Source organism: Chelonia mydas, chromosome 26 (genome assembly GCF_015237465.2).
Source record: "Chelonia mydas isolate rCheMyd1 chromosome 26, rCheMyd1.pri.v2, whole genome shotgun sequence".
Lineage (NCBI taxonomy): Eukaryota > Metazoa > Chordata > Testudines > Cheloniidae > Chelonia > Chelonia mydas.
The window spans coordinates 7,734,204-7,754,944 of record NC_057859.1 but is presented as its reverse complement, the minus strand read 5'-3'; the positions used below and the strand labels follow the sequence as shown (position 1 = coordinate 7,754,944).

Sequence of the window (20,741 nt, the reverse complement as noted above, 5' to 3'; positions counted from 1 at the left end):
GAGTCAGCATTTCTTCTAAACATCTACTCAAAAAGTCAAGAAAATTATAAATGGTTAAGGAGTACAAACAGAAAATCTTTCCTGACAGCTTGACAAAGGCTCATTTCAGTCTACATCGGTCTTATTCTCTGAATAAAATGCTCATAACAGGGAAAATGTCCAAAATGGTTTGTTCATCCAGAAAAAGGCCGGTAATAGTGGGGTTTTGTTTTTGTTTTGTTTATATATATTTCTGCTTATTTCACCTAGACCTCTGCCATTCATTTTTAACAGTAGAACTGGACATGTGCCCATTACCCATACTGATCTCAAAGCTTGTCTCTTCAGGACTGTATGTACAGATCTGAAAGCTTTAGGCAGAATTGTTTTATTCGGGTGGACATGCTCAAACATCAGCATCTGAGGAATGCAAGGAAACAGAACCACAACAACTACACTCAAGTTAAGATCTCAAGTTCAAATGACTGTCTTTTTTTAAAAAAAAAAAAAAAAAAAAAAAAAGGTAGAGGAATTCCTGTTCTCAGACTACTTCCTCATCAGATTTAGACTGGGTTTTTACCTGCTAAAACTATTTACTAAGGATTTTTTTTCCCTTTCAGAGTGCTATATAAATTGGACAAGTTTTGTAATTCTGTATACGGAGTACTCATCTTTGCCAATCATCCCTTTAAGAATGGAATTTAGCCTACAGTATGTACATAACTGGTCTTGCAAGAGAGGCAATGTCAAATGTCAAACGTAGGATGAAAATTAAGCCCATACCCACCAATGTATAATAATTCCTAGCACACATACAAATACACACGTTTGTTTTCATCTGAGTTATATCTTTCCTCTGCAGAAATTAAAACTCAGCATAAATTATTTTGAATGTTGTGCGTGGATTCCTTTAGACTTCCTGAATCCTACATGACATGCTACTAAATTAATTTTTAATTTAAAACATTCAGAATTTAAAATGTTTCAAGTTTAACCTTTAAACTTGCCACCCCTGATCCAACTCAACCAATCGTCAAAGCATTTTCATTCTAGTTGCTTTTTAATACACAATACGCTATAGATAGTGTCAGCAAAGACACAGAGGGGAAAAAAGTAAATGTCCAGCAAAAGTATGTATTTTTCCTGGAGAGGAACAAACCCAGACTATTTTCTTCAAAAGCAAAAGAGTAAGTACATGAGGGAATCAAAACTTGCACTTCAGTGTAGAAATAGATATGTTTACCAGATTATAAACACTTCCTTCCATGAAACCACAGTATTTATATTCTCCATTAACTAAAAGAGATATTTCAGATTATTCTGGGAATAATATCTTCAATACCTAATATTTAATTTGCAGACACTTTCCACTTCACCATGGAGCAACAAATATAAGACTTTCTGGCAGAAAAAAAGTACATAAGTTATTTTCCAGGCAGAAAATATCTTTTCTTCTTTATTCTTGTGTAATGGAGATGAACAATGCACTGCACAACTTTTGTTATGCTTGTCGTTGCCTGATCTTTTCCGCTTTCTTGTTTTACATTTTGGAGCTCTGAGGAGCTACTTTGCATACTGAATGCTACTGAGCAAAACATTCCATATTTATCTTAACGTTCACAGATTTCTGCAGAGAGGCAGGTCAGGCAGGTCCATGTTATGAGAACAGAAAGCAGACACCAAAAGTACCAGGCCTCTCTCATTTAAAGGAAGACAGGAAATTTCATGTCCTTTCACCATGATTTTGAAGGGAGACATTTTTCAAATGGCTAAGGTGGATCTTATGCAGAAATCATTCTGATGTTATTCCAAAAAGATGGGTGGTGCCCTTTGCGGTCATTACCAAAATATCCTGTTTTCTATTTACTGCAATATACAGCAATTATAAGTGTAGACTACTGTCTCAAAATTGTGCAGTCCCAAGACAGCTTAAACATGCAGGCCAAACTGAGCTGCAAAATCCCCAAATATCAAGGAAAAAGATGCAAAGTCAGACTTCTGGCATGTATGGGAGGATGTTCAACACACAGCTCAGTTCTGCTCTCCGATATGCAGTGTTCATTGCCGCATATTAGAGAACTGAAAATAGAGATGATGCAATTTCTCACTAACATGATCCTAAAGTTAAATATGTAGATATGAAGTAAGCTTCTTTCTAAATACACCAACAACAAAATATAAGTTTATCCTTCATAAATTGATTTCTTCCCCCCCAACCTTTTGAAAAGTAACAATATCCATTCATTCCTACTCACTGCTGGCTAAACTGATTTTTGCCTCTCACGAATGCTGATGTTTGAGACTACTTTTTTAAAAAGATTTCAGAATATTTATGTAAATAAACAGTAGTATGGGTGTTCAATGTACACCCTTCACAAGTTAGACTGTAAGGGGCAGAGACAGTCTTTTTATTTTGTGTTTGTACAGCACCTAGCATTCTGATACATGACTAGGACTCCAAGGCACCACGGTAATACAAATAAATAATAACGAGGATGATGAGTAGAAGTAGAAGCCAGGAATTCCCAAGTTCAAATCCTGACTCCTTCTGTTATCTTGGGTGAGTAAATTTAAAAACCTCTATTTCCACATCTGTAAAACAGGGACAAACTACTTATTGCATAGGATTGTTTTGAGGGTTAGTTAATGTAAAGCACTTGCAAGTCTGAGAAAGCTATATGATTCAATAAGCAATATTAAAGGAAAATATTTATCAGATAAAAGCCTTGGCACCTCATTCCAAGTCAAAATGGATATTGTGTGGGTTCAAAAAACATGGAATACTAACAAATGTACAGGATGACATATACTTTAAAAAGCATTCCGGAAATGAGCTGTCAGCATTTGCATTGACAACTGAGCTAACCACGGTGAGGAGGAGACAATTTTGCTAATAAACTGGAATAGCACCTGCAAGTTTGAAAGGTAAAAATTGGCTTTAGAACCTGACTGCAGAGGACATGGGTAAAGCTATCACCATACTTATTTGGCCAGGAAAAAGCATGCTTTGAAAACATTACATATTCACACCAAAATACATATTTTTGCAAGCCTAAATAGGAATGTTTATAGGAATGACCGGAACAGCAAGTCAAGTCAATGAATGCACATTTGATGCATTTCATGACAAGTTATTTTGCAGAACTGCCATTCAAAAATGGAAAAGGATAAAGACCCGACATTTAAAGCCTTACAATCGTGATATACAGCATCAAAAGTCAGGACATTCTAGGTTAGGAGACTGTAATTGAATTTCCTGAGATTTGTTGGTCCAACTATTTTCCTTGAACATACTTTGTCTGAAATATATTCAGAGAAGCTTCTTATGGTCCTTGCTCATGAAGGTAAACCAATTAGCTGTTTTTCACCACAGTTTTACGTTCTGTCCATATATTTATAATTTTAAGCCCAGAAATCACCTCCTAAATGCATCCAGTAGCCTGTAGGAGGTCTCCCAGTCTAAATATTATCTCTCACCTTGCTTTCTGTTCCTAGTACCTTACGGGTTTGTGTGTATGTTTGAGTGTCTGATTAGCGGCCAGCAGGCTGACACAGCTCCTGTTTTGTTTACAGAATCAGCTGCATGAACCTCCATCAGTGAAAGAAGTTTCAGTGCTACCATCCCCACGCCCTCCAAGAAAAGACAGCATGCTCTTCTGAAGGTGACATGACATTCAAACTCTGAATGCTGCATCTACTTGTGTTTTATTTTTCTAGTATCCAGAAAACGGATATTTTAAACAGCTTGGATCAATTTAGTTTTAAATTAAAAAAAAAGTTCTTTATTTGCAATTACAACAGAAAATTAGCAACTCCTTTAAGTCCGTAAAACTCACATTTTAAAAAAAAAAAAAAAAAGTAAAAATGAATCTAAGGAACCTGTCTCTTACAAGGCAAGCTTGAGCTATTCATTCTCAAAGGTCAAAACACAAGTAATCAAAAAAAGGCTTTCCTATTAGCCTGAAAATAGTGCTGAGCCTGCACATTTATATAAAGTAAGTACTGAAAGCAAAGCAACTATCAAGCATTTTAAATCAAGTAACTCACCGTTAAGAATACTGTATTCCCATACCTTGGTCAAAGAAAGAGGCAGACATCAAAGCACTGGTGTTAGTCTGGGCGGATTTAATAGTGTTTGAGAATTGACAGGGGAAGCATTTCATCTTCCGCAGTGCACTAATTCGCTTGTGTATTTTCATCTGCGTTAACACCCTTGTTCCCAAATAAAATGAATGCTAGTCTTTTCTTTCAAATGGTAACTAAAATCCCAGTGACAATTGCAAGGCAGGATTATTTTAGTCCTTCAGTGCAGCAATGGGAAACAGAGCATCTACAGAACGTGCTGCTTTCTCTTGCCTCCTCCCTTTTGTGTATGCTATTTTCGCTACAGTCTCTAGGTGGAGGTCTTGGAAACTCTCAGGGCTGCTTTCACCGCTGCCCAGGAGCTTCCAAATGATAGGCCAACAGTACAGAGGAGGAAAATCTATGAGGGGGAAGCAGCAAACCTACTGATGCTCTAGTAAGTCTGCATCACAATAGACGTTCAGAAATATACTGCATTCTCTATTTTACTGCAGAATGCTCCCCTTCACCCTGAAGCACCAGCGCCAAAAAAGATACAATGAAAAACAGCCACCTAAAACTGCACATATTTGATACACCTTAGCAAACAGAGTTAACTCAAGAAGAAAAGGAGGACTTGTGGCACCTTAGAGACTAAGAAATTTATTTGAGTATAAGCTTTCGTGAGCTACAGCTCACTTCATCGGATGCAAGAGTTAACTCAGTCAATCTCCTGACAGACCTGCAGAAAGTTACAGAATCAATGTGCAATGCACCTCTCTTAGGAGACCACTTATTCTCTGTATTTTTATTTATTTACTTATTAAACTCTAAGTGATTTGAGATTTCCTTGACACTAAAGCCTTGTCTACACTACCAGGGTAAGTCGACCTAAGTTAGGTTACTCCAGCTACATTAATCGATGTAGCTTAGGTCAACTTACTGCAGTACCTACACCAGGCTGTGTCGATGGGAGACACTCCTGTCAACTTGCCTTACTCCTCTTGTTTTGGTGGAGTACCGGAGTCGACCGGAGAGCACTCTGATCCCCAGTAAGTGTAGACATGGCCTAAGAAGCAGTATTCTGACATTTCAAGGGACCAAGAATTTAATTACAGTGGTGCAGTATCACGAGCAGGCAAGAGGAAGACACAATTCTGATAAAGGCAAAACAGGAGAGATATTACCTTGGTTCTTACATGGCCCTCATTGCTATGGTAGCTGTGCACTTGCATTAATGAATTTATTCTCACCCCACCCCACTAAGGTAAGAAAGGACAATCACTTTTTTATAGACAGGAAAAATGAAGCACAGAAAAATGAAGTGACTTTGCCCAAGGTCCCACAGGAACTGAAGCCAATTCTCCTGAATCCCAGTCCAGTGTGTTAACCGCAAGGCTACTTACTCATCCTTAGATATGGGAAATCATCAAACTTCAAATCAGCAGAGCTGAGAAAAAAAGTTCTTTTCCTAAAAAGCCTGCCCCATCCCAACTCTTTTAAATCTACCTTGATCTGTTTCAGTAGTTTTACTCCCCAACAGACACCCCCACCCCCAATCACATTATAATTATAAAGTGAATTTTAAATTTAAAAACTTCATAGTGATAACCTTATTCATGTCTACTGAATTAGGATATTAAGTTAATACACTAAAACAACAAACAGGATTATTAGGGGCCCTTATCAAAGATCGTTATGCTAAGCTACAACTCTTGTACTGTCATGATGTTTAGAAAAAAATTGCTTATTCGCTAAATTATATTCAGTTGCTTACCTGAAATGTAATCTAGGAAGAATAACCTAATTCTACTACGAATATGCTTACTGCTTTGTAAATATGACTACAAAATAACGGATACAGTCAATTTAGGTACATAGTTAGGAATGTAATATATTTAGAGTTGGTTTTCAGAGTTCTGTTCAAATAAAGCTGGGCAGCCAATTGCAATGCATATATCTGAATAAATAAACCAATTAATCTAGTACAGGCAACTCCTAAGCTACCACAGCACTAGACTCCTTGCAGGTATATTTTTAGAAACTAGAATTGTCTGCCTAATCCTGGATCAGAAGTGAAAAGCAGGTTTGATAGATTCCTAAGTGATCAAGGTCTTTCAGCAAAGGACAGTCAAACGTACATCACCAGGTTGGTCCCCTGCAGCGGTTGTCATGGAGAGGATAAATGGAGGACTCTTCCAGGGCACCTACACTTCCTGCTCATTCGTCCCACCATAGTTTAAGTGGAGTTCTCCCAAATCTAAAAAGGAAACAAAAGTGACCTGATCTATCTTGCTTATTAATGTGGCATGGGATTGTCAGTTACTTTTATTGTTGGTTTTTTAAAATCAGGCAGGAAGTATCTATTTAATTTCTACACTAGATATATAAAAGCCATTATATCTGAAAAGACGCAGATCTAGAGAGCAGGCAAGAAAAATCCTCTACATCCAACTTTGAACCTTTTTTATTTACTGAAGAAGGGACTCCCCATCTTTTCCTTCTTTCTTCCCCATACTCCATGTTCTACCCATTTTTCCTCCTTCCAAAAGGGATAAAAAAAAATTACTATTGGGGCCAGAACTTTCTATAGCCAGGTCCATGATACTGACAACAAAGCTGACTAAACAGAATAATCAAGTAACAGCTTGAAGGTCTGTTATTTGTAGACACAGAGAAACTGTCACAATGAATCAGAACAGGATGAAATACTGTAAGTATTCAAGTCAATAGCAAAACTCCCATCATCTTCTCTAGAGCTAGGATTTCACCTCAAAGGTCCATCCACAATACACTGTTTTATAGTGGCAGTACCAGATGCGACAGAGGAAGAGGCCAAAATATCTGTAGTGCACAGACATGAAATAACTTTCCCGTAGAGAAGTTTTTCCTCTAACCATCATCAGACAGGCTTATTCCAAAGTGGGAGAGTTTATACACTTATCAAATTTTTGTCATTACCCATACAAATACCTATTTCTTTTATTAATTTTACTACACCTCAAGTTATATCTTGAGACAGTGAACTCCAGAGGTTATGTAGTATTTAAAATTGCATTTCCTTTCAATTTATATTTGTCACCTTTCAGTTTAACTGAAGGTAGCCTTATTCTTGTTATAAGGGAAAACACCCACACCCCAAATCTGTATACTACCATCATAGTTCCTCTCGTTTGTGTCTTCTCAACACTAACTGGGGTCAGTCTGTCTCGTCTCATATCTTCTCATGTGTATAATCAATTTCACTGCCCGTTTCTGCTATATCCTTTCTGAGATGGGGTGACCAGAACTGAACACAATATTCCAGGGAAAGGCATACCATTGAATTATATCATAGCATTATAATATTTGCAGTATTGGTTTCTTCATACAGCCTAACGTTTTGCTTATTTATTTTTTTTGAAACCCACTCCAGAAATTTACATTGAATTGCCTGGCCCTCTCTACCCCCTGCCCTTACCCCGAGTGGTTAGTTAATATCAGAATCCAGTAACAAATGCATCACCTCACAAATTTCAACACAAAATTTCATCAGTCACTGTGGTACCCCTCTGAAACTCCCCACAGTCTTCTTTAGTCATAGCTAACCTAGACTATTTTCAGAGTAGCAGCCGTGTTAGTCTGTATTTGCAAAAAGAATAGGAGTACTTGTGGCACCTTAGAGACTAACAAATTTATTTGAGCATAAGCTTTCCTGAGCTACAGCTTACAGAAAAATCCAAAAAAACCCCAACAACAACCATCATAAAAAATATTTCAAAAAACCTGCAAAAACCCTAACACCTTTGTCTCCAGGCAAATAGGCAGAAAACCCCTCTAGTTACTCTGAGGTTAAAAAAAAAACAAAAAAACAAAAAACCACCACGCTTCAGGTCTGTGAAGACTTGTGAATTTCCCTGCAGGAGGTTAACCACTCTGCCTTTAGGTAGAGGAAACTGCAGCTCACAAAAGACCATTCCCTTTTGTCTCTGCTCTGGCCCCCTAACCTTTGTCATATCACTGTTCACCTTTTTCCAGTTCACCTGAGCTATTTAACGTTGACCGTAGGACTACTGGCATTAGATATACATGTTGTATACCACTTTAAAGATGGAAAACCCAAATTTTCTGTGCAGTGCTCTTCACGAGCCCCAGCTGGGTGCGATATATTAGACCTTAAAATCTCATCACTCTGATTATAGTCTTGATTTTCAGAGGCTGGATGCTCAGCACTTTTTGAAAAATTAGGCACCTTAAAAGCATCACAATTTGGATACGCAAAAATAGAAGCACCGAAAATACGAGTCCCTTTTGAAAACACTGGCCCTCCATTTTTTTTTCTTAGCATTATTATATGGCTGGTATCTCAAGAACAGCTGAAAACAAACCAGCACTTTATGCCAACCCGTCTTGGAATCACATCTTTTGAATGGTATAAAATGCTCATCTTCACCTTCAGTGGTTCATAAGATTTTGAGGACTAAAACTAGGTGGGAATCATAGTGGAAGAATTAAAACAAGATGGTTATCAGGATGCTATATTAAGGTCCAATATCATGCAACTTGCCAGGACTACTCGTACCTTTGTTGGCTCAGTACAAACCTTTGAATGACTTCTAAACATGACCAAACCCTGGTCCTGAACCAGTGAATCGAAAGCAAAAAATTCAATTCCTACTACCAGATGAAAGACCAGCTTTTTTTTTTTTTTTTTTTTTTGGTGCACTCCAGGGACAACTGGAGAGGGACAGCCCATGTTATTGCTTAACCAATCAGCAGTATCACTAGGAGAATGCCACCCTGTGTGCCAACCTAAATGAAAGGCTGTGAATCAACCCAGATACATTGCACAGTAGCATGAAGTGTCACTGAAGAAATAAACCACGCCAATGATCTTAAACAAGTATCTTAAAATGCCCTACAGAATTGCGGCTCGAGTTTCCTGGTAACTGACCCTAAAGCATTGCCATATCCTAACAGAATGCAGTCTGCTCTGTGTCAGGAGTCCTATAAGCCTTCCAATAGCTATCCCAGCTAAAGTAGATGCAAGCTATAACTTTTTATAAGCGTGAGAGTGGGAATATATATATGATCTTCATTCTGAAAAGCTGCAGTTAGCTCACTACGCCTCCCATCACAGACAAATCTTCTCCACTTTACTTTTAGACTTCTAACAAAAATCAAACACTATCTTGGGGTCAAGAAGAAAACTAATCTTCACTATGAGGATCAATTCTACTGTAGTTCCAAGGTTTTCTAGGTAAACATAAAGATAGAGACAATGACCTGCAGGTCTCCCTGCTAAAACCGGAGCAATCCAACAAGGCTCCTTTCCTTTTACATCAAGGAAAAAAATGGTATGTATGAAAAGATGTTTTGATGATTGATGCAATATGTTTAGGCTCCACAGTGGGAAGATAGGACATACCGGAAGCTTTAAAAAAATAAAACATCTTATTGCTAACAGATAAACCACCCCCAACAGCAAGGTGGTGCAATGAAAAAATAGTCATTCAGTATTTGCAGAAAAGCATGTCTCTTTATTGTGTCTCAAGTTGGGCTCCCAAAAATAATTAGTCACTTTCAGAAGTCTTGATCACTGTATATGTTTACTGTACTGATTTTATACTACTCTGAGAAATCCACTTCCAAACAGAATAGTGATGAGAGGCTTAGTGTTCTACAACACAGAAATATTATTAATAAAAAGGAACCGTGTCAAATTAACCACAATCGGATTTCCCAGTAGTCTCAAACTTCCACAGGTTGGTGTGTGTGGGCGGTGGGCAGGGCATATCACATTCAGAACTATCAGTATTTAAAACAAATCTGAATGGAACCAACTCACCTTGAGTTTCTTCCTGGCTCCTCAATTACATTGAAAGGATAGGCACTGAATTTGGGACGTTAGAAGGAATGGCTGGAACATGGGTGGGAAGAAAACCTACAGATCTGTATGGTAGCATGAGTACCTTTCTGTCAAAGGACAACTCAAGACTGCCCCAATATCAGACTGGTAATGTCTACTCATGAAGTTACCTGAAACATTTTCAATGAAGGGACCATTATCAGCATTAACGTGACTTATGGAGAAAAGATTTCAACCACTGGTGACTCTATTTGTCTCCCTCTTCAACTGTTCATGGAATATGCATACAGTCTGCAATGAACCCTTCCAAAGTAAAGAACATCCAGAAGTTTAGGCAAGAATCTATTCCATGGGGGAAGCATAAAGAAAGCTCTCATTTCCTTTTTTTTTAGTAACAATGAAATTACACCAGACTTTGGCATATGGTGCTTGTATTAAGGGCAGGACAGCTAAAGCAGAAACATCAGGTTTAGAACCGTCCTTTGAAGCAAGAAGCCAAGCAAACAAGTTAGTCCTCAAAAGAAGTCGGTGTATACCTTTCAGAGCATCTTGCCCTCGTCTGTAAATTTCACCCTCGATTCTCTTACTGGGAAACTGCATGAATACTTGCTTGTTGACAAGCAGGATGTGCTTAGGTCCATTATATTCTTTAACTAGAGTGCAAGGTCCACTGTAGAAAGGCAGCCATGTCAGGGTTCAGGCGAAGCTGAGAAATGAGCCCGGGCCAGAAGAATTAACGACGGGCAAGTCAAACAGAAAGAGAAATGTCTAGTAAGCAAACCAGCTAAGATCACGCTAAGGGATGGCTGAATAAACATATCCCTGAGACCTTAGAGTTTTGCTCTGAAGGAGCAACGGGTTTGAAGTAGGAATCTCACTGCTGGTGACTGGTTAAGGGATCTTCCACACTTCTTGACACCGGCCTGAAAACCGAACAGTAGATAATTTGGCCCACGAGACAATGCAAGCAAGTCAGAGTGTCTAAAAGAGATTTTAGTAAGCAACAGCTCAGAACGGGTTAAAATACTGAAAACTTCATTAGTTCAGATTAGTCTGATGAGCTGACTCTACTTTCATGCACTGATTTAATTCCACAAACTGAACCTGTGTGACTCTAACAAGATATCCTGCACTGAATCTGTAGTTCTAGTTTACAGCTGTAATAGAACATTTATTTTTATCGTCAGAGGTTATATATTTTAACGTACTATGAACTTCAGACAAGCTTCGCTTATAAAAACATGCTTGGCAGGCAGAACGTGTTACCTAGTCTACAGCAGTAAGGCAGTCAGGGCAGCTAACTGAATGCCTTTATTTCACCAGTCCAAAAGTTTCTGCACAAGATTTTGGAACCACTTTGGTCTCGCCAAGTGTGTATACACTCAGCAAGCAAATCAGTCAGTTTACACAAGTGGAGCAATCTGCTCATGTTTCTAACGATTCTGAACAAAGAAATGCAGTATTCCAACATATTTTTGGAGCTCTTTGTTGTTTATGCACCTTCTCAGGGACCTTAAATACCAATTCTGGAATTTCTAGGTTTTATGGACTACTGACAATTGTCTTCCAAAAGAGAATAAGGAAGTGTTATTCACCTCTTCACATAACACAAAAAACAGGGGTCACCCAATGAAATTAATAGGTAGCAGGTTTAAACAAACAAAAGGAAGTACTTCTTCACACAATGCAGAGTCAACCTTAGGAACTCATTAGTAGGGGATGTTGTGAAGGCTAAAACTATAAACTGGGTTCAAAGGGGAATCATAAGTTAATGGAGAAAAAGTCTATCCTCCTCAATGGCTATTAGCCAAGATGTTCAGGGATGCAACCCCATGCTCTGGAAATCCCGAAGCCTTTGACTGCCAGATGCCGGGACAGGACTACAGGAGAGGGATCACTTGATAATTGCCCTATTTTGTTTATTCTCTTTGAAGCATCTGGCACTGGCCACTGTCAGAAGACAGGATACTGGGCTAGACGGACCATTGATCTGACCCAATATGTCTTCTCTTATGTTCTTATAAAATGGAAACAGAAAATTGAAAGGGCTGATGAGGACACCATCTCTGAGGTTTGTTAGCGGCCTGTGTCCTGTCTATAATTAACTATTATTATGAACAAATGAAGAATAATTCTCAATCACATTCCTTCACAGTAACTCAGCAAACCATCTGGATTGAGAGATGTCCAAGAAACCCATTACTCTTTTGATCATATTCCTGTGCCAGCCACAACAGCGGGAGTACCAAAGCATTTGTCAGATCACTGATATGCAGGAGCGCTATAGAAAAGGCAGTCTGCAAACACCTGCCTTGCAGGCCCTGTATTATAAGATACATAAATAATAAACAGCCAAATGCAAGTATGCAGAGAAGTACAGACGGGTAGCCTGTAAAACTCCTATGGAGAAGCTGTCTGGCCACAAGGTTGACACTCTCCTGGCAAAGTGGACTTTGAAGGATGTGGAAAAATTGAAAAGAGTCCAGCGGAGAGCAACAAAAATGATTAGGGGGCTGGAGCACATGACTTATGAGGAGAGGCTGAGGGAACTGGGGTTATTTAGTCTGCAGAAGAGAAGAGTGAGGGGGGGATCTGACAGCAGCCTTCAACTACCCAAAGGGGGTTCCAAAGAAGATGGATCTAGACTGTTCTCAATGGTGCCAGATGACAGAACAAGGAGTAACGGTCTCAAGTTGCAGAGGGGGAGGTTTAGATTGGATATCAGGAGGGTGGTAAAGCACTGGAATGGGTTACCTAGGGAGGTGGTGCAGTCTCCTTCCTTAGAGGTTTTTAAGGTCAGGCTTGACAAAGTCCTGGCTGGGATGATTTAGTTGGGGATTGGTCCTGCTTTGAGCAGGGGGTTGGACTCGATGACCTCCTGAGGTCCCTTCCAACCCTGATATTCTATGATTCCAGGAAAAGTCCTCCTACTGTTTGAGGCTACAAAACAGATGCAACTTCCTGTGAGACCCCTTGCAATCGTAGCTGACGACAGAAAATTGTGTATAGGCACTGAGTGGCATTCTTAGCTGGATTTTCTCTTCTTTCCAATAAGGATTTTCTATTGCGATGATGTGTCTCCTTATCATGGAAAAGATCTTACAAAACACAGAGGAATCAGAAGTGGGAAAATGTAGTTAGACTTTCACTGAAGTTGGAAGTAATTTACAAAAAAATTCAAATATGGTTATGAAATTTCACTGTATACCTGCAAGTTTGAGCCATCCCACTGGTACTTCATTGCTTATGTGCATGTATTTTGCATTTATACAGAGTCCTTAATACACTAAGTATTTAATACAAATATCATAAAATGGATTACAGAGCACTAATCCTAAAAGCCAACAGAAAAGTTTTAGGAAGAGTGCATAACTGTGATGGGAGGAACAGAGTTCCCAACACATGGGACAACACGACATGACACCCAAAACACAGACAGTCAGTGGGGATAAAGAGACCAGGATTGGAAGAAAGTGTGCATGGGACAGGCAAGAAGTATAAACAAACTCAGAGAGGTATGACGACAAATTTTTCATCTCTGGAAGGGAATTATAATTTAGATTAAGAAACTGCTAGGTAACAATTAACAGCCTTTGTTCACTGGTGGTGGGTAAGAGAAAGGGTATAAAAATCCCTCCCTTTCTCATCTTCATCCCTGATTTCCCCCTCCCCCCACCCCCGCCCCTTTTAAGTACAGTGATTTTGTAACTGAGGGATACAACTAACGGTCTTATTACTGAAAACACTTCTCTCCTCCCCTCCACCTTCTTAGGTTTCATGCATGATTTTCTCTGGGTTCTACACTCAGCAGCTTAAACAAACCAACCCAGCACCTGTGGCAGCAACACCGTCTAGAACCAGGCAATCCTACTTTCAGTTTACACTATGGGAGTCTTTCCGGAACCATCTTTCAAACGGAGGTCCGTCCTGTCTGCGATGAGAGGGCATTAAAGATCACCTAGCTCTTTTCTTGGTAAGAGAAGGAGAATTGTGTCTCAGTATTCCCAGGCCAAGATTTCCACGCTTCCCACCGCTGAACATGTGAGAACCAGCTGGCTGCAGCCCACCCGTAGAAGCCTATCTTGCAATAGTGCTGTACACACACATATATGTGAAACACTCTGGAATGAAAATTAGAATTTATACAAATTATACTGTTTAGTTTTATATTGCTGACCCTGCTAGCGTAGCCAGGCTATTAGGCAAAGCCAGATAAGTGATCCAGGCGAAAGAGGCTTATGTTGGTTTCTCTGGCTTTGAATGAATCTGGAAGTATGTACACATGGGGAGAAATATTCCAGAAGAACTTCCACGACCCCCACAGAATTCAAAATCTTTCGTCCCAGGAAGTTCAGAGTAAAGGTTTGTGAAGACTAGTAAGAATTTTTCTCTTTTCCTATTGATTCTGAAAGCATGCCAGTCCTGTTTGGAGCAGCAGTACTTTTACAATAGTGTCAGTGTTTTTCTGTTCTGTTGAAAGACCCCGTTATGAGGTGCCAGTGTCCCAAAATAGCCTCTTTGCTAGATTCTTGAAGAGCAGTGTTACACATCTGAATTGAACTGCACCATCATTCTGCTGAGATACACTCATTTTTCCTATTGAGCTTGTTACTCAAGAGTGAAGAGAACCAATCTCTTGATGTTGTGGAATGTAGTTTTTAAACAAACCCCTGCAATCTCTGTAACAAGCAAGGCCTTAATCCCCAAAAGTAATATGCGGGTCACCACTCCCCCAAATAGAACTAAGGGAGGTGTGTCAGGGAAACAAGTACAAGTGAACTACTCGTAGGCTTTGACTACACACAAGTGTCACCAGCGTAACTATCTCAGTATAGGTAAAGGAGTAAAATCCCCTAGTGAGGAAGCAGTTACACGAATAGGAAAGGGCTTCTACTGGTATAGTCTATTCCCATGCAGAAAGGGAAATAAACTATGCCAGTGTAAAACACCTTTTTATTGATATAACCGCAACCACAACAGGAGTTGTATCAGCGTAACTATTTCAGTTTAAAAAAGAAAGCCACACCCCTAACTGAAATAATCGTATCAGTTTGAAAACTGTCACACAGGCCTATATGCTACGTGCATTTTATTTTTCCTTATTTCCTTCTCTCACTCATTCTCTTCCCATTTCCCCCTCCTGTTTCTTCTCTTTCCTCTTGCTTTTGTTTGTTCTTTCGATGGGAAATGATTTCTCCCACATCAGAACAGAGGCATCCCTACCTCCTGTATGGGGATGCCTTGTCTCATCCACCCTTTCTCCTTCAGTCTGCAGAGACCACAAGTCCTTAGACAGCTTCACTCTGTTGGCCAAGAGACAGGTAGAACACAAAGGAACTGAGGCAAACGCTTTGGGAGAGCTACCAAAGACATCCTGGTAAGCAGCACTTATGGCAATCAGTACTCATTGAGCTAATGAACCCTCCTGAATTGAGCACTGATGCAATGTGCTCAGTGAAATACAACAAACAAATGCAAAGACAGCACCACATCTGCAGAGTACACAGGCTAGAAGACAGATAATGGGAGACCCCAAATATGACGACAAATGGAAATAAAACAACTTTCAGAGGGTGTTAATTAGCACATCACAGGATTCTGGACCGCAAAGAATGGCTCTTCAGGAGGAATATGAATGGGGAAGGTGAGCATGACACACTGGGATTGGGAGACATTTGCATTCAGAGGGCAATGTAGAACACTTAAGGTGGCCATGGACATGGGTGAGAGAGAAAGGGGAACGGAGGCTGGTACCCTTGGCAGATTGGAAAAAAGGCATTTTAGAAAGACAACTGTCCTGCTTAAAAAAAAAAAAAATCACTTGCCTGATCCAATGGGGAAATAATGGACCCTGTTTTATACAAGCCGATTTAGTAGTCTGACATCTGTTTTAAAAAAATTTTGGTGCATCAACTTCTGAGAGCTTGGGTCGTTTACCTGCCATGGATGTTATTATAGCTCTCATTTCAGCGTTCTACTTTTATTTATTTGTTTCAGGAAAATGGAGTTGTGCACTTCCATTTCAGCCTTTCTTCCGACTTCCTAAATGGACTTCGGCCGGTAAAAGCCCTCAGTACGGAGCTGTGATCCACCTTGCACAGGGTGCCGGAAGGAAGGCATCTACTTTCCCAGCTGAAGTAGCATAAAGAGCTATCTACAAAAGGGCGCAGAAGGCCTAAGAATATGATGAAGAGCACAAGCTAGGGTTGACAGTAATACCATTGCTGAAACTATCCGCAGCCCTTTTAGAAGCAAAAATAGGAACAATAAAAGCTCAAAGCAGAGAGCTTAACAATGACTAGTACCGTAAAGGAAAGTACATATCAGGATAGCTTTGAATTACAGATAAACTTATGACCTATTATTCCTGGGTAGTTCAGAGACAACATAAGTCGGAGAATTAAACTCAAAACATTATTACTCAGTGGTTTCATAACCTCATGAAAACAGCTATTCCTGTCAAGCCTCAGGACTGCAGAGGAAAAATTAATAACTACAGCGCAGCAAACCCCCATCCCCTCCCATCGAAGTGACATGACAATGCCACTCCTAGCCATCTAGATTTTGGCTGTGTGCAGAGCTGTTTGTTCCTTCAAGCAGCTTCACTAGGCTTGTAGCCCGTCAAGAGGCACAAACTCTGCCAGGGAACAGAGGCCACCCAGGTCCGCAAAGGAATGCTCAAAAGGGGACAAATAATTATCTATATTGATGTAGATGTAAAAGTTAATAGTAAACTAGCTCTTCTGTAGCGCTCTCCAGGAGTACACCTAAAAGTACTTTACAAAAGAAAGTCAGTGTCATTATTATCCCCATTTTACATATGGGGAACTGAAGCATGGAAAGGTTAAGCGATGTGCTCAAGGTTAACCAGCAGGCTCATGGCAGAGCTGCGAACAGAACCCAGGCCTCCTAAATCCCAGTATGGTGTTCTATTCACTAGACAACACTCTCTTTCCCAGCAGAGTAATTCCCTGAACAACTACAAATATTGAACTGGCCCATGTTTAACGGCAAAGCGAGAGTCACAAGTTCAATATTACAAACCTTTAAGCAGCAGGCAGAGTGAAGTGCTTGGAGGACAGCCAGTTGGCTATAGAACAGCGGTTCTCAAACTGTGGGTCGGGACCCCGTTTTAATGGGGTCACCAGGACTGGCGTTAGATTTGCTAGGGCCCGGGCCCGAAGCCCAAGCCCCACCGGCCGGGGCCAAAGCCCAAGATCTTCAGTCCCGGGTGGCTGGGTTCAAGTTACAGGCCCCCCCCCCCGCCCAGGACTGAAGCCCTTGGGCTTTGGCCAGCTTGCCCACCTGGGGCGGTGAGCTCGGGCTTTGGCCCCCCTGCTTGGGTGGACTCAGGCTTCTGAACCCCCTCCTGGGGTCGTGTGGTAATTTTTGTGGTCAGACAGGGGTCGCAGTGCAACCAAGTTTGAGAACCGCTGCAAAAGAGCATTTTGCTTCCTGTGGTGCCAGTTCAAATCCAGTTTCGCACATAATCACTGAACATCAGCATGTGATAGCTGCTTGGTGTTCTACATGAATTAAGTTTTGTGATCTCAGCCCAGTAGCCAAGTGTTCATCAACAAACCAAAACAAAAATCTACCACCAATTTCCTCCTACTGTTAGCAATCAGGCAAGAAGCAAAGGATTGAACTGGCCATGGAGACAATCACCCCCTTAGCAGAAGAGGTAGCGTCCCTAGTGTTGAGACCCAGTGATGCTGAGCAGTGTGGTGGAAGTTTGCCACTGCTTTCGCCCCTCGTCTGTGGGCAAAGAGCAGACTTCTGTCACCCACACAGGCAAAAATGTGTTTATGAAAACCCTTCTCATGTCATGGAAGACTCTGAGAAGCCTAATGCAAAATTGTAATTTCTTGTTTCATAATTATATGCCAAGCCTTTATATAAGACTTAATTTGAGACTACTAAGCACAGAAGTTATCAAATTAGACATTTTTTCAATGAGAATATTAAAAACAGACTTCACACTAGTGTTTTTATTACCTAAGTCAAAGCTGGTGAATAGTTTAATATTGTTTGGTTTGTTTTTTCTCCTGGTCAAGCAAATAGAGTGGATTTAAAATGTCTAAACATGCCATCTCTGCAAATTTATACAGATCCTTAGTTATACAGGATATTTACTAACAACTGTCAATAATTAGATGTATTATTTCACCAAATATTTGCTCAAACTTGTTTTCTTTACATTAGAAACAACCATTTCAAGTTGTAAATGTTTAATTTTCTGTAGAGGACAGGAAAGATTGGTCTAATGCAAACAAGAGGACTCAATCAACTTATCTACCTTGAGCAAAGGGAGTTTTAAGCAGACGAGCAATGAAAGTTCAGCCCCCTAATCTCTTACATACACCTCAGACTTTTCCTCTAGCCCAGTGGTTCTCAAACTTTTGTATTGGTGACCCCTTTCACACAGCAAGTCTCTGAGTGCAACCCCCCAGCCTCCGCTTGTAAATTAAAAACACCTTTTAAATATTTAACACTATTATAAATGCTGGAGGCAAAGTGGGGTTTGGGGTGGAGGCTGACAGCTCACAACCCTCCCGCGTAATAACGGGGCAACCCTCTGAGGGGTCACGATGCCCAGTTTGAGAACCATGGCTCTAGCCTGTGTTTGCAGCCTTATTATCAAGCAAGCAAACCACTAGTCAAGAGTAGATACACTCGACCATCTCCCTCATGATTATGGCCCGTAGACAGAGAGGACAGGGAGAAACGGATTCTATGAGATGAGAGTACTTGGCAAGTCTTGGTGGGGTGGGGGTGGAGACAAGAAACACTAATACCATGCCACTAAAGTCCCATCTCCACCTGCTTCCAAAAAAAATTGGAAACACAAGGTCTCCTCTATGCAGAACTTCTAAACACTTACGGTATTGCCATCATTTTGCTATGTATCAAACATCGCCAGAGATGCAGGTCTGATTATTTTCAAGGAGATGGGATTTATATCCATTTAAACTGAACATTCAATGTTTCCTATCATTTAATACAGAATTAAATGTCTTTAAAGTTTTAATTTTGGGAAGTTAACTCATTGATTTAAATTAAAAACTACTACGTGGTCAGGGAAAGTTTCCAAACCTTTAATTGCTTTAAATGGTGAAACGCTATGGAAATAATCCACATGTGTAAATGTAATAATGAAGCTCCAGCAGCATTCCATTTACTATGACGACCATCCTCTGTGTCTGTCTGGACGGTACCTGTCCATAGTGTTAGTATTATAGCTTTACACCGCTCACCGAGATAGGGGTTCTGTTCTTTGTTTCAACTTTCACACAATCTACTCATTATCAAAATGTTCCGTAAACCTACCACACTACAAATCTAAGGCTATGTCTACACTGCGAACCTTACAACGGCACGGCTCTGCTCTTCTAAGGTGCGCTGCGTGGCTGCTCTTTTTCGCCGGGACAAAATAAAACCACCTCCAACAAGCAGCAGCCGCTTCGTCGCCGGAAGCACGGCTCCCACCAACAAAGCGGTTGTCCACACTGGCACTTTTTGTCATTAAAACTTTTGTCGATCAGGGGGCTGTTTTTTCACACCCGAGTGATAAAACTTTCAGTGACGCAAGTGCCAGCATAGACAAAGCCTAACCGTCTGGAAATGGGCAAACTAAAGGGTTGGGGCTTGTTGGTTGAAAAAAGCCTCTACACAAGCGTTTTGGAAGACATTTCAACTGTTCAAAAAATTAGGAGTTTGCGTTTATTTTTAAAGCCAAAACTGATTGGTTTGTGTGTGTGTGATTTTATATCAAGTACTAAAATCTCTCTTCCTAAATAAAAAACAAACCATAGTTATAGTAGATGTATACAAGGTTATTCTCTCTATAGCCAGATGCAAAGCTGTTTGGTCTCTGGACAGAAACCATTAACCCTCCTCACCCTGATTAATTACCTTCCGTTTTTAAACCTTGAGAAAGGACATTACTGCAATTCCTCTCAGAACAAATGCATAGGAAACCAATAAGCAATGGTTCCCTTTCCCCAACTCAGTGAAATATAGACCCCAGCAGTATTTTAATAGCCTACCAAAAGCTGCAAACTACTGTACCTTTCAAACAATACCCCTATTCTAGCCATTACTCAGTTGGATGAGCAATGCATGGAGAAGTAAAACTACACTACGAGCAATAGGGCTGATTACATGTCCAGAAGGAGAAAATGAAATTCATTTATGATCGATCCAAGTCCAATGAAGTACAGCCAAGACCACCAGAAAAGGCAAGGTTACTTGGAAACTGCTGTTTGACCTAGTCCGTCACCTCTATGTTAGGGTATATCTTCACTACAAAGTTAACTCAGGTTAGCCTAGCCTGGGCATGAGTAGCCACAATGCAACACCATATCCAAGTCTGTGTGTCCTCACTGATGCTTACTGTGTGTTGCTCGGACTTGTGGGGGCATATCCCATGGTTCTTTTTGCTGCTCTAAGCTCAGCTAGTCTATGATTCTTTCTCAGCAAATTATGGGAGAACTTGTACGTCCATCTGGCACACGGGCAGGCTAGGGATAACACACAAATAAGAATCTAAGTTAACCCTGCAGTGAAGACATACCTTTAGAACCAGGACGCTCGGGGATATCAAAGCAACTAGGACGCTCGGGGATATCAAAGCAACTAGGACGCTCGGGGATATCAAAGCAATGCCCCAACAATTAGAACCAGTTCTCAAACGTGACAAGTGTTCCTTTATCTCAGTCTCTACCAAAGAAACATTTACTCAATGATATCTTCTACCTTGAAATGGCAGCTAACCTCAGCCTATTCAAGACTGGAAGACTGACAATTTCTCCCACTTCAGGGACTGCACTGGTGACAGCCTGCTAGAATA

At 40.4% G+C, this 20,741-nt stretch overlaps 1 protein-coding gene across 4 annotated transcripts in view; it reads right to left on the bottom strand.

The window, feature by feature from the left end:
• The window catches only part of PPP2R2A (protein phosphatase 2 regulatory subunit Balpha), an 80,536-nt gene that overhangs the window by 27,151 nt on the left and 32,644 nt on the right, over positions 1-20,741 (bottom strand). Inside the window, exon 2 of one of the 4 annotated variants that reach the window (XM_043536239.1) lies at positions 6,183-6,301. The exons of the other annotated variants lie outside the window; for them this stretch is intronic. The gene's annotated coding sequence lies outside the window, so the exon portion shown is untranslated. The remainder of the gene's footprint in view (positions 1-6,182; positions 6,302-20,741) is intronic. 4 annotated transcript variants of the gene reach the window in all.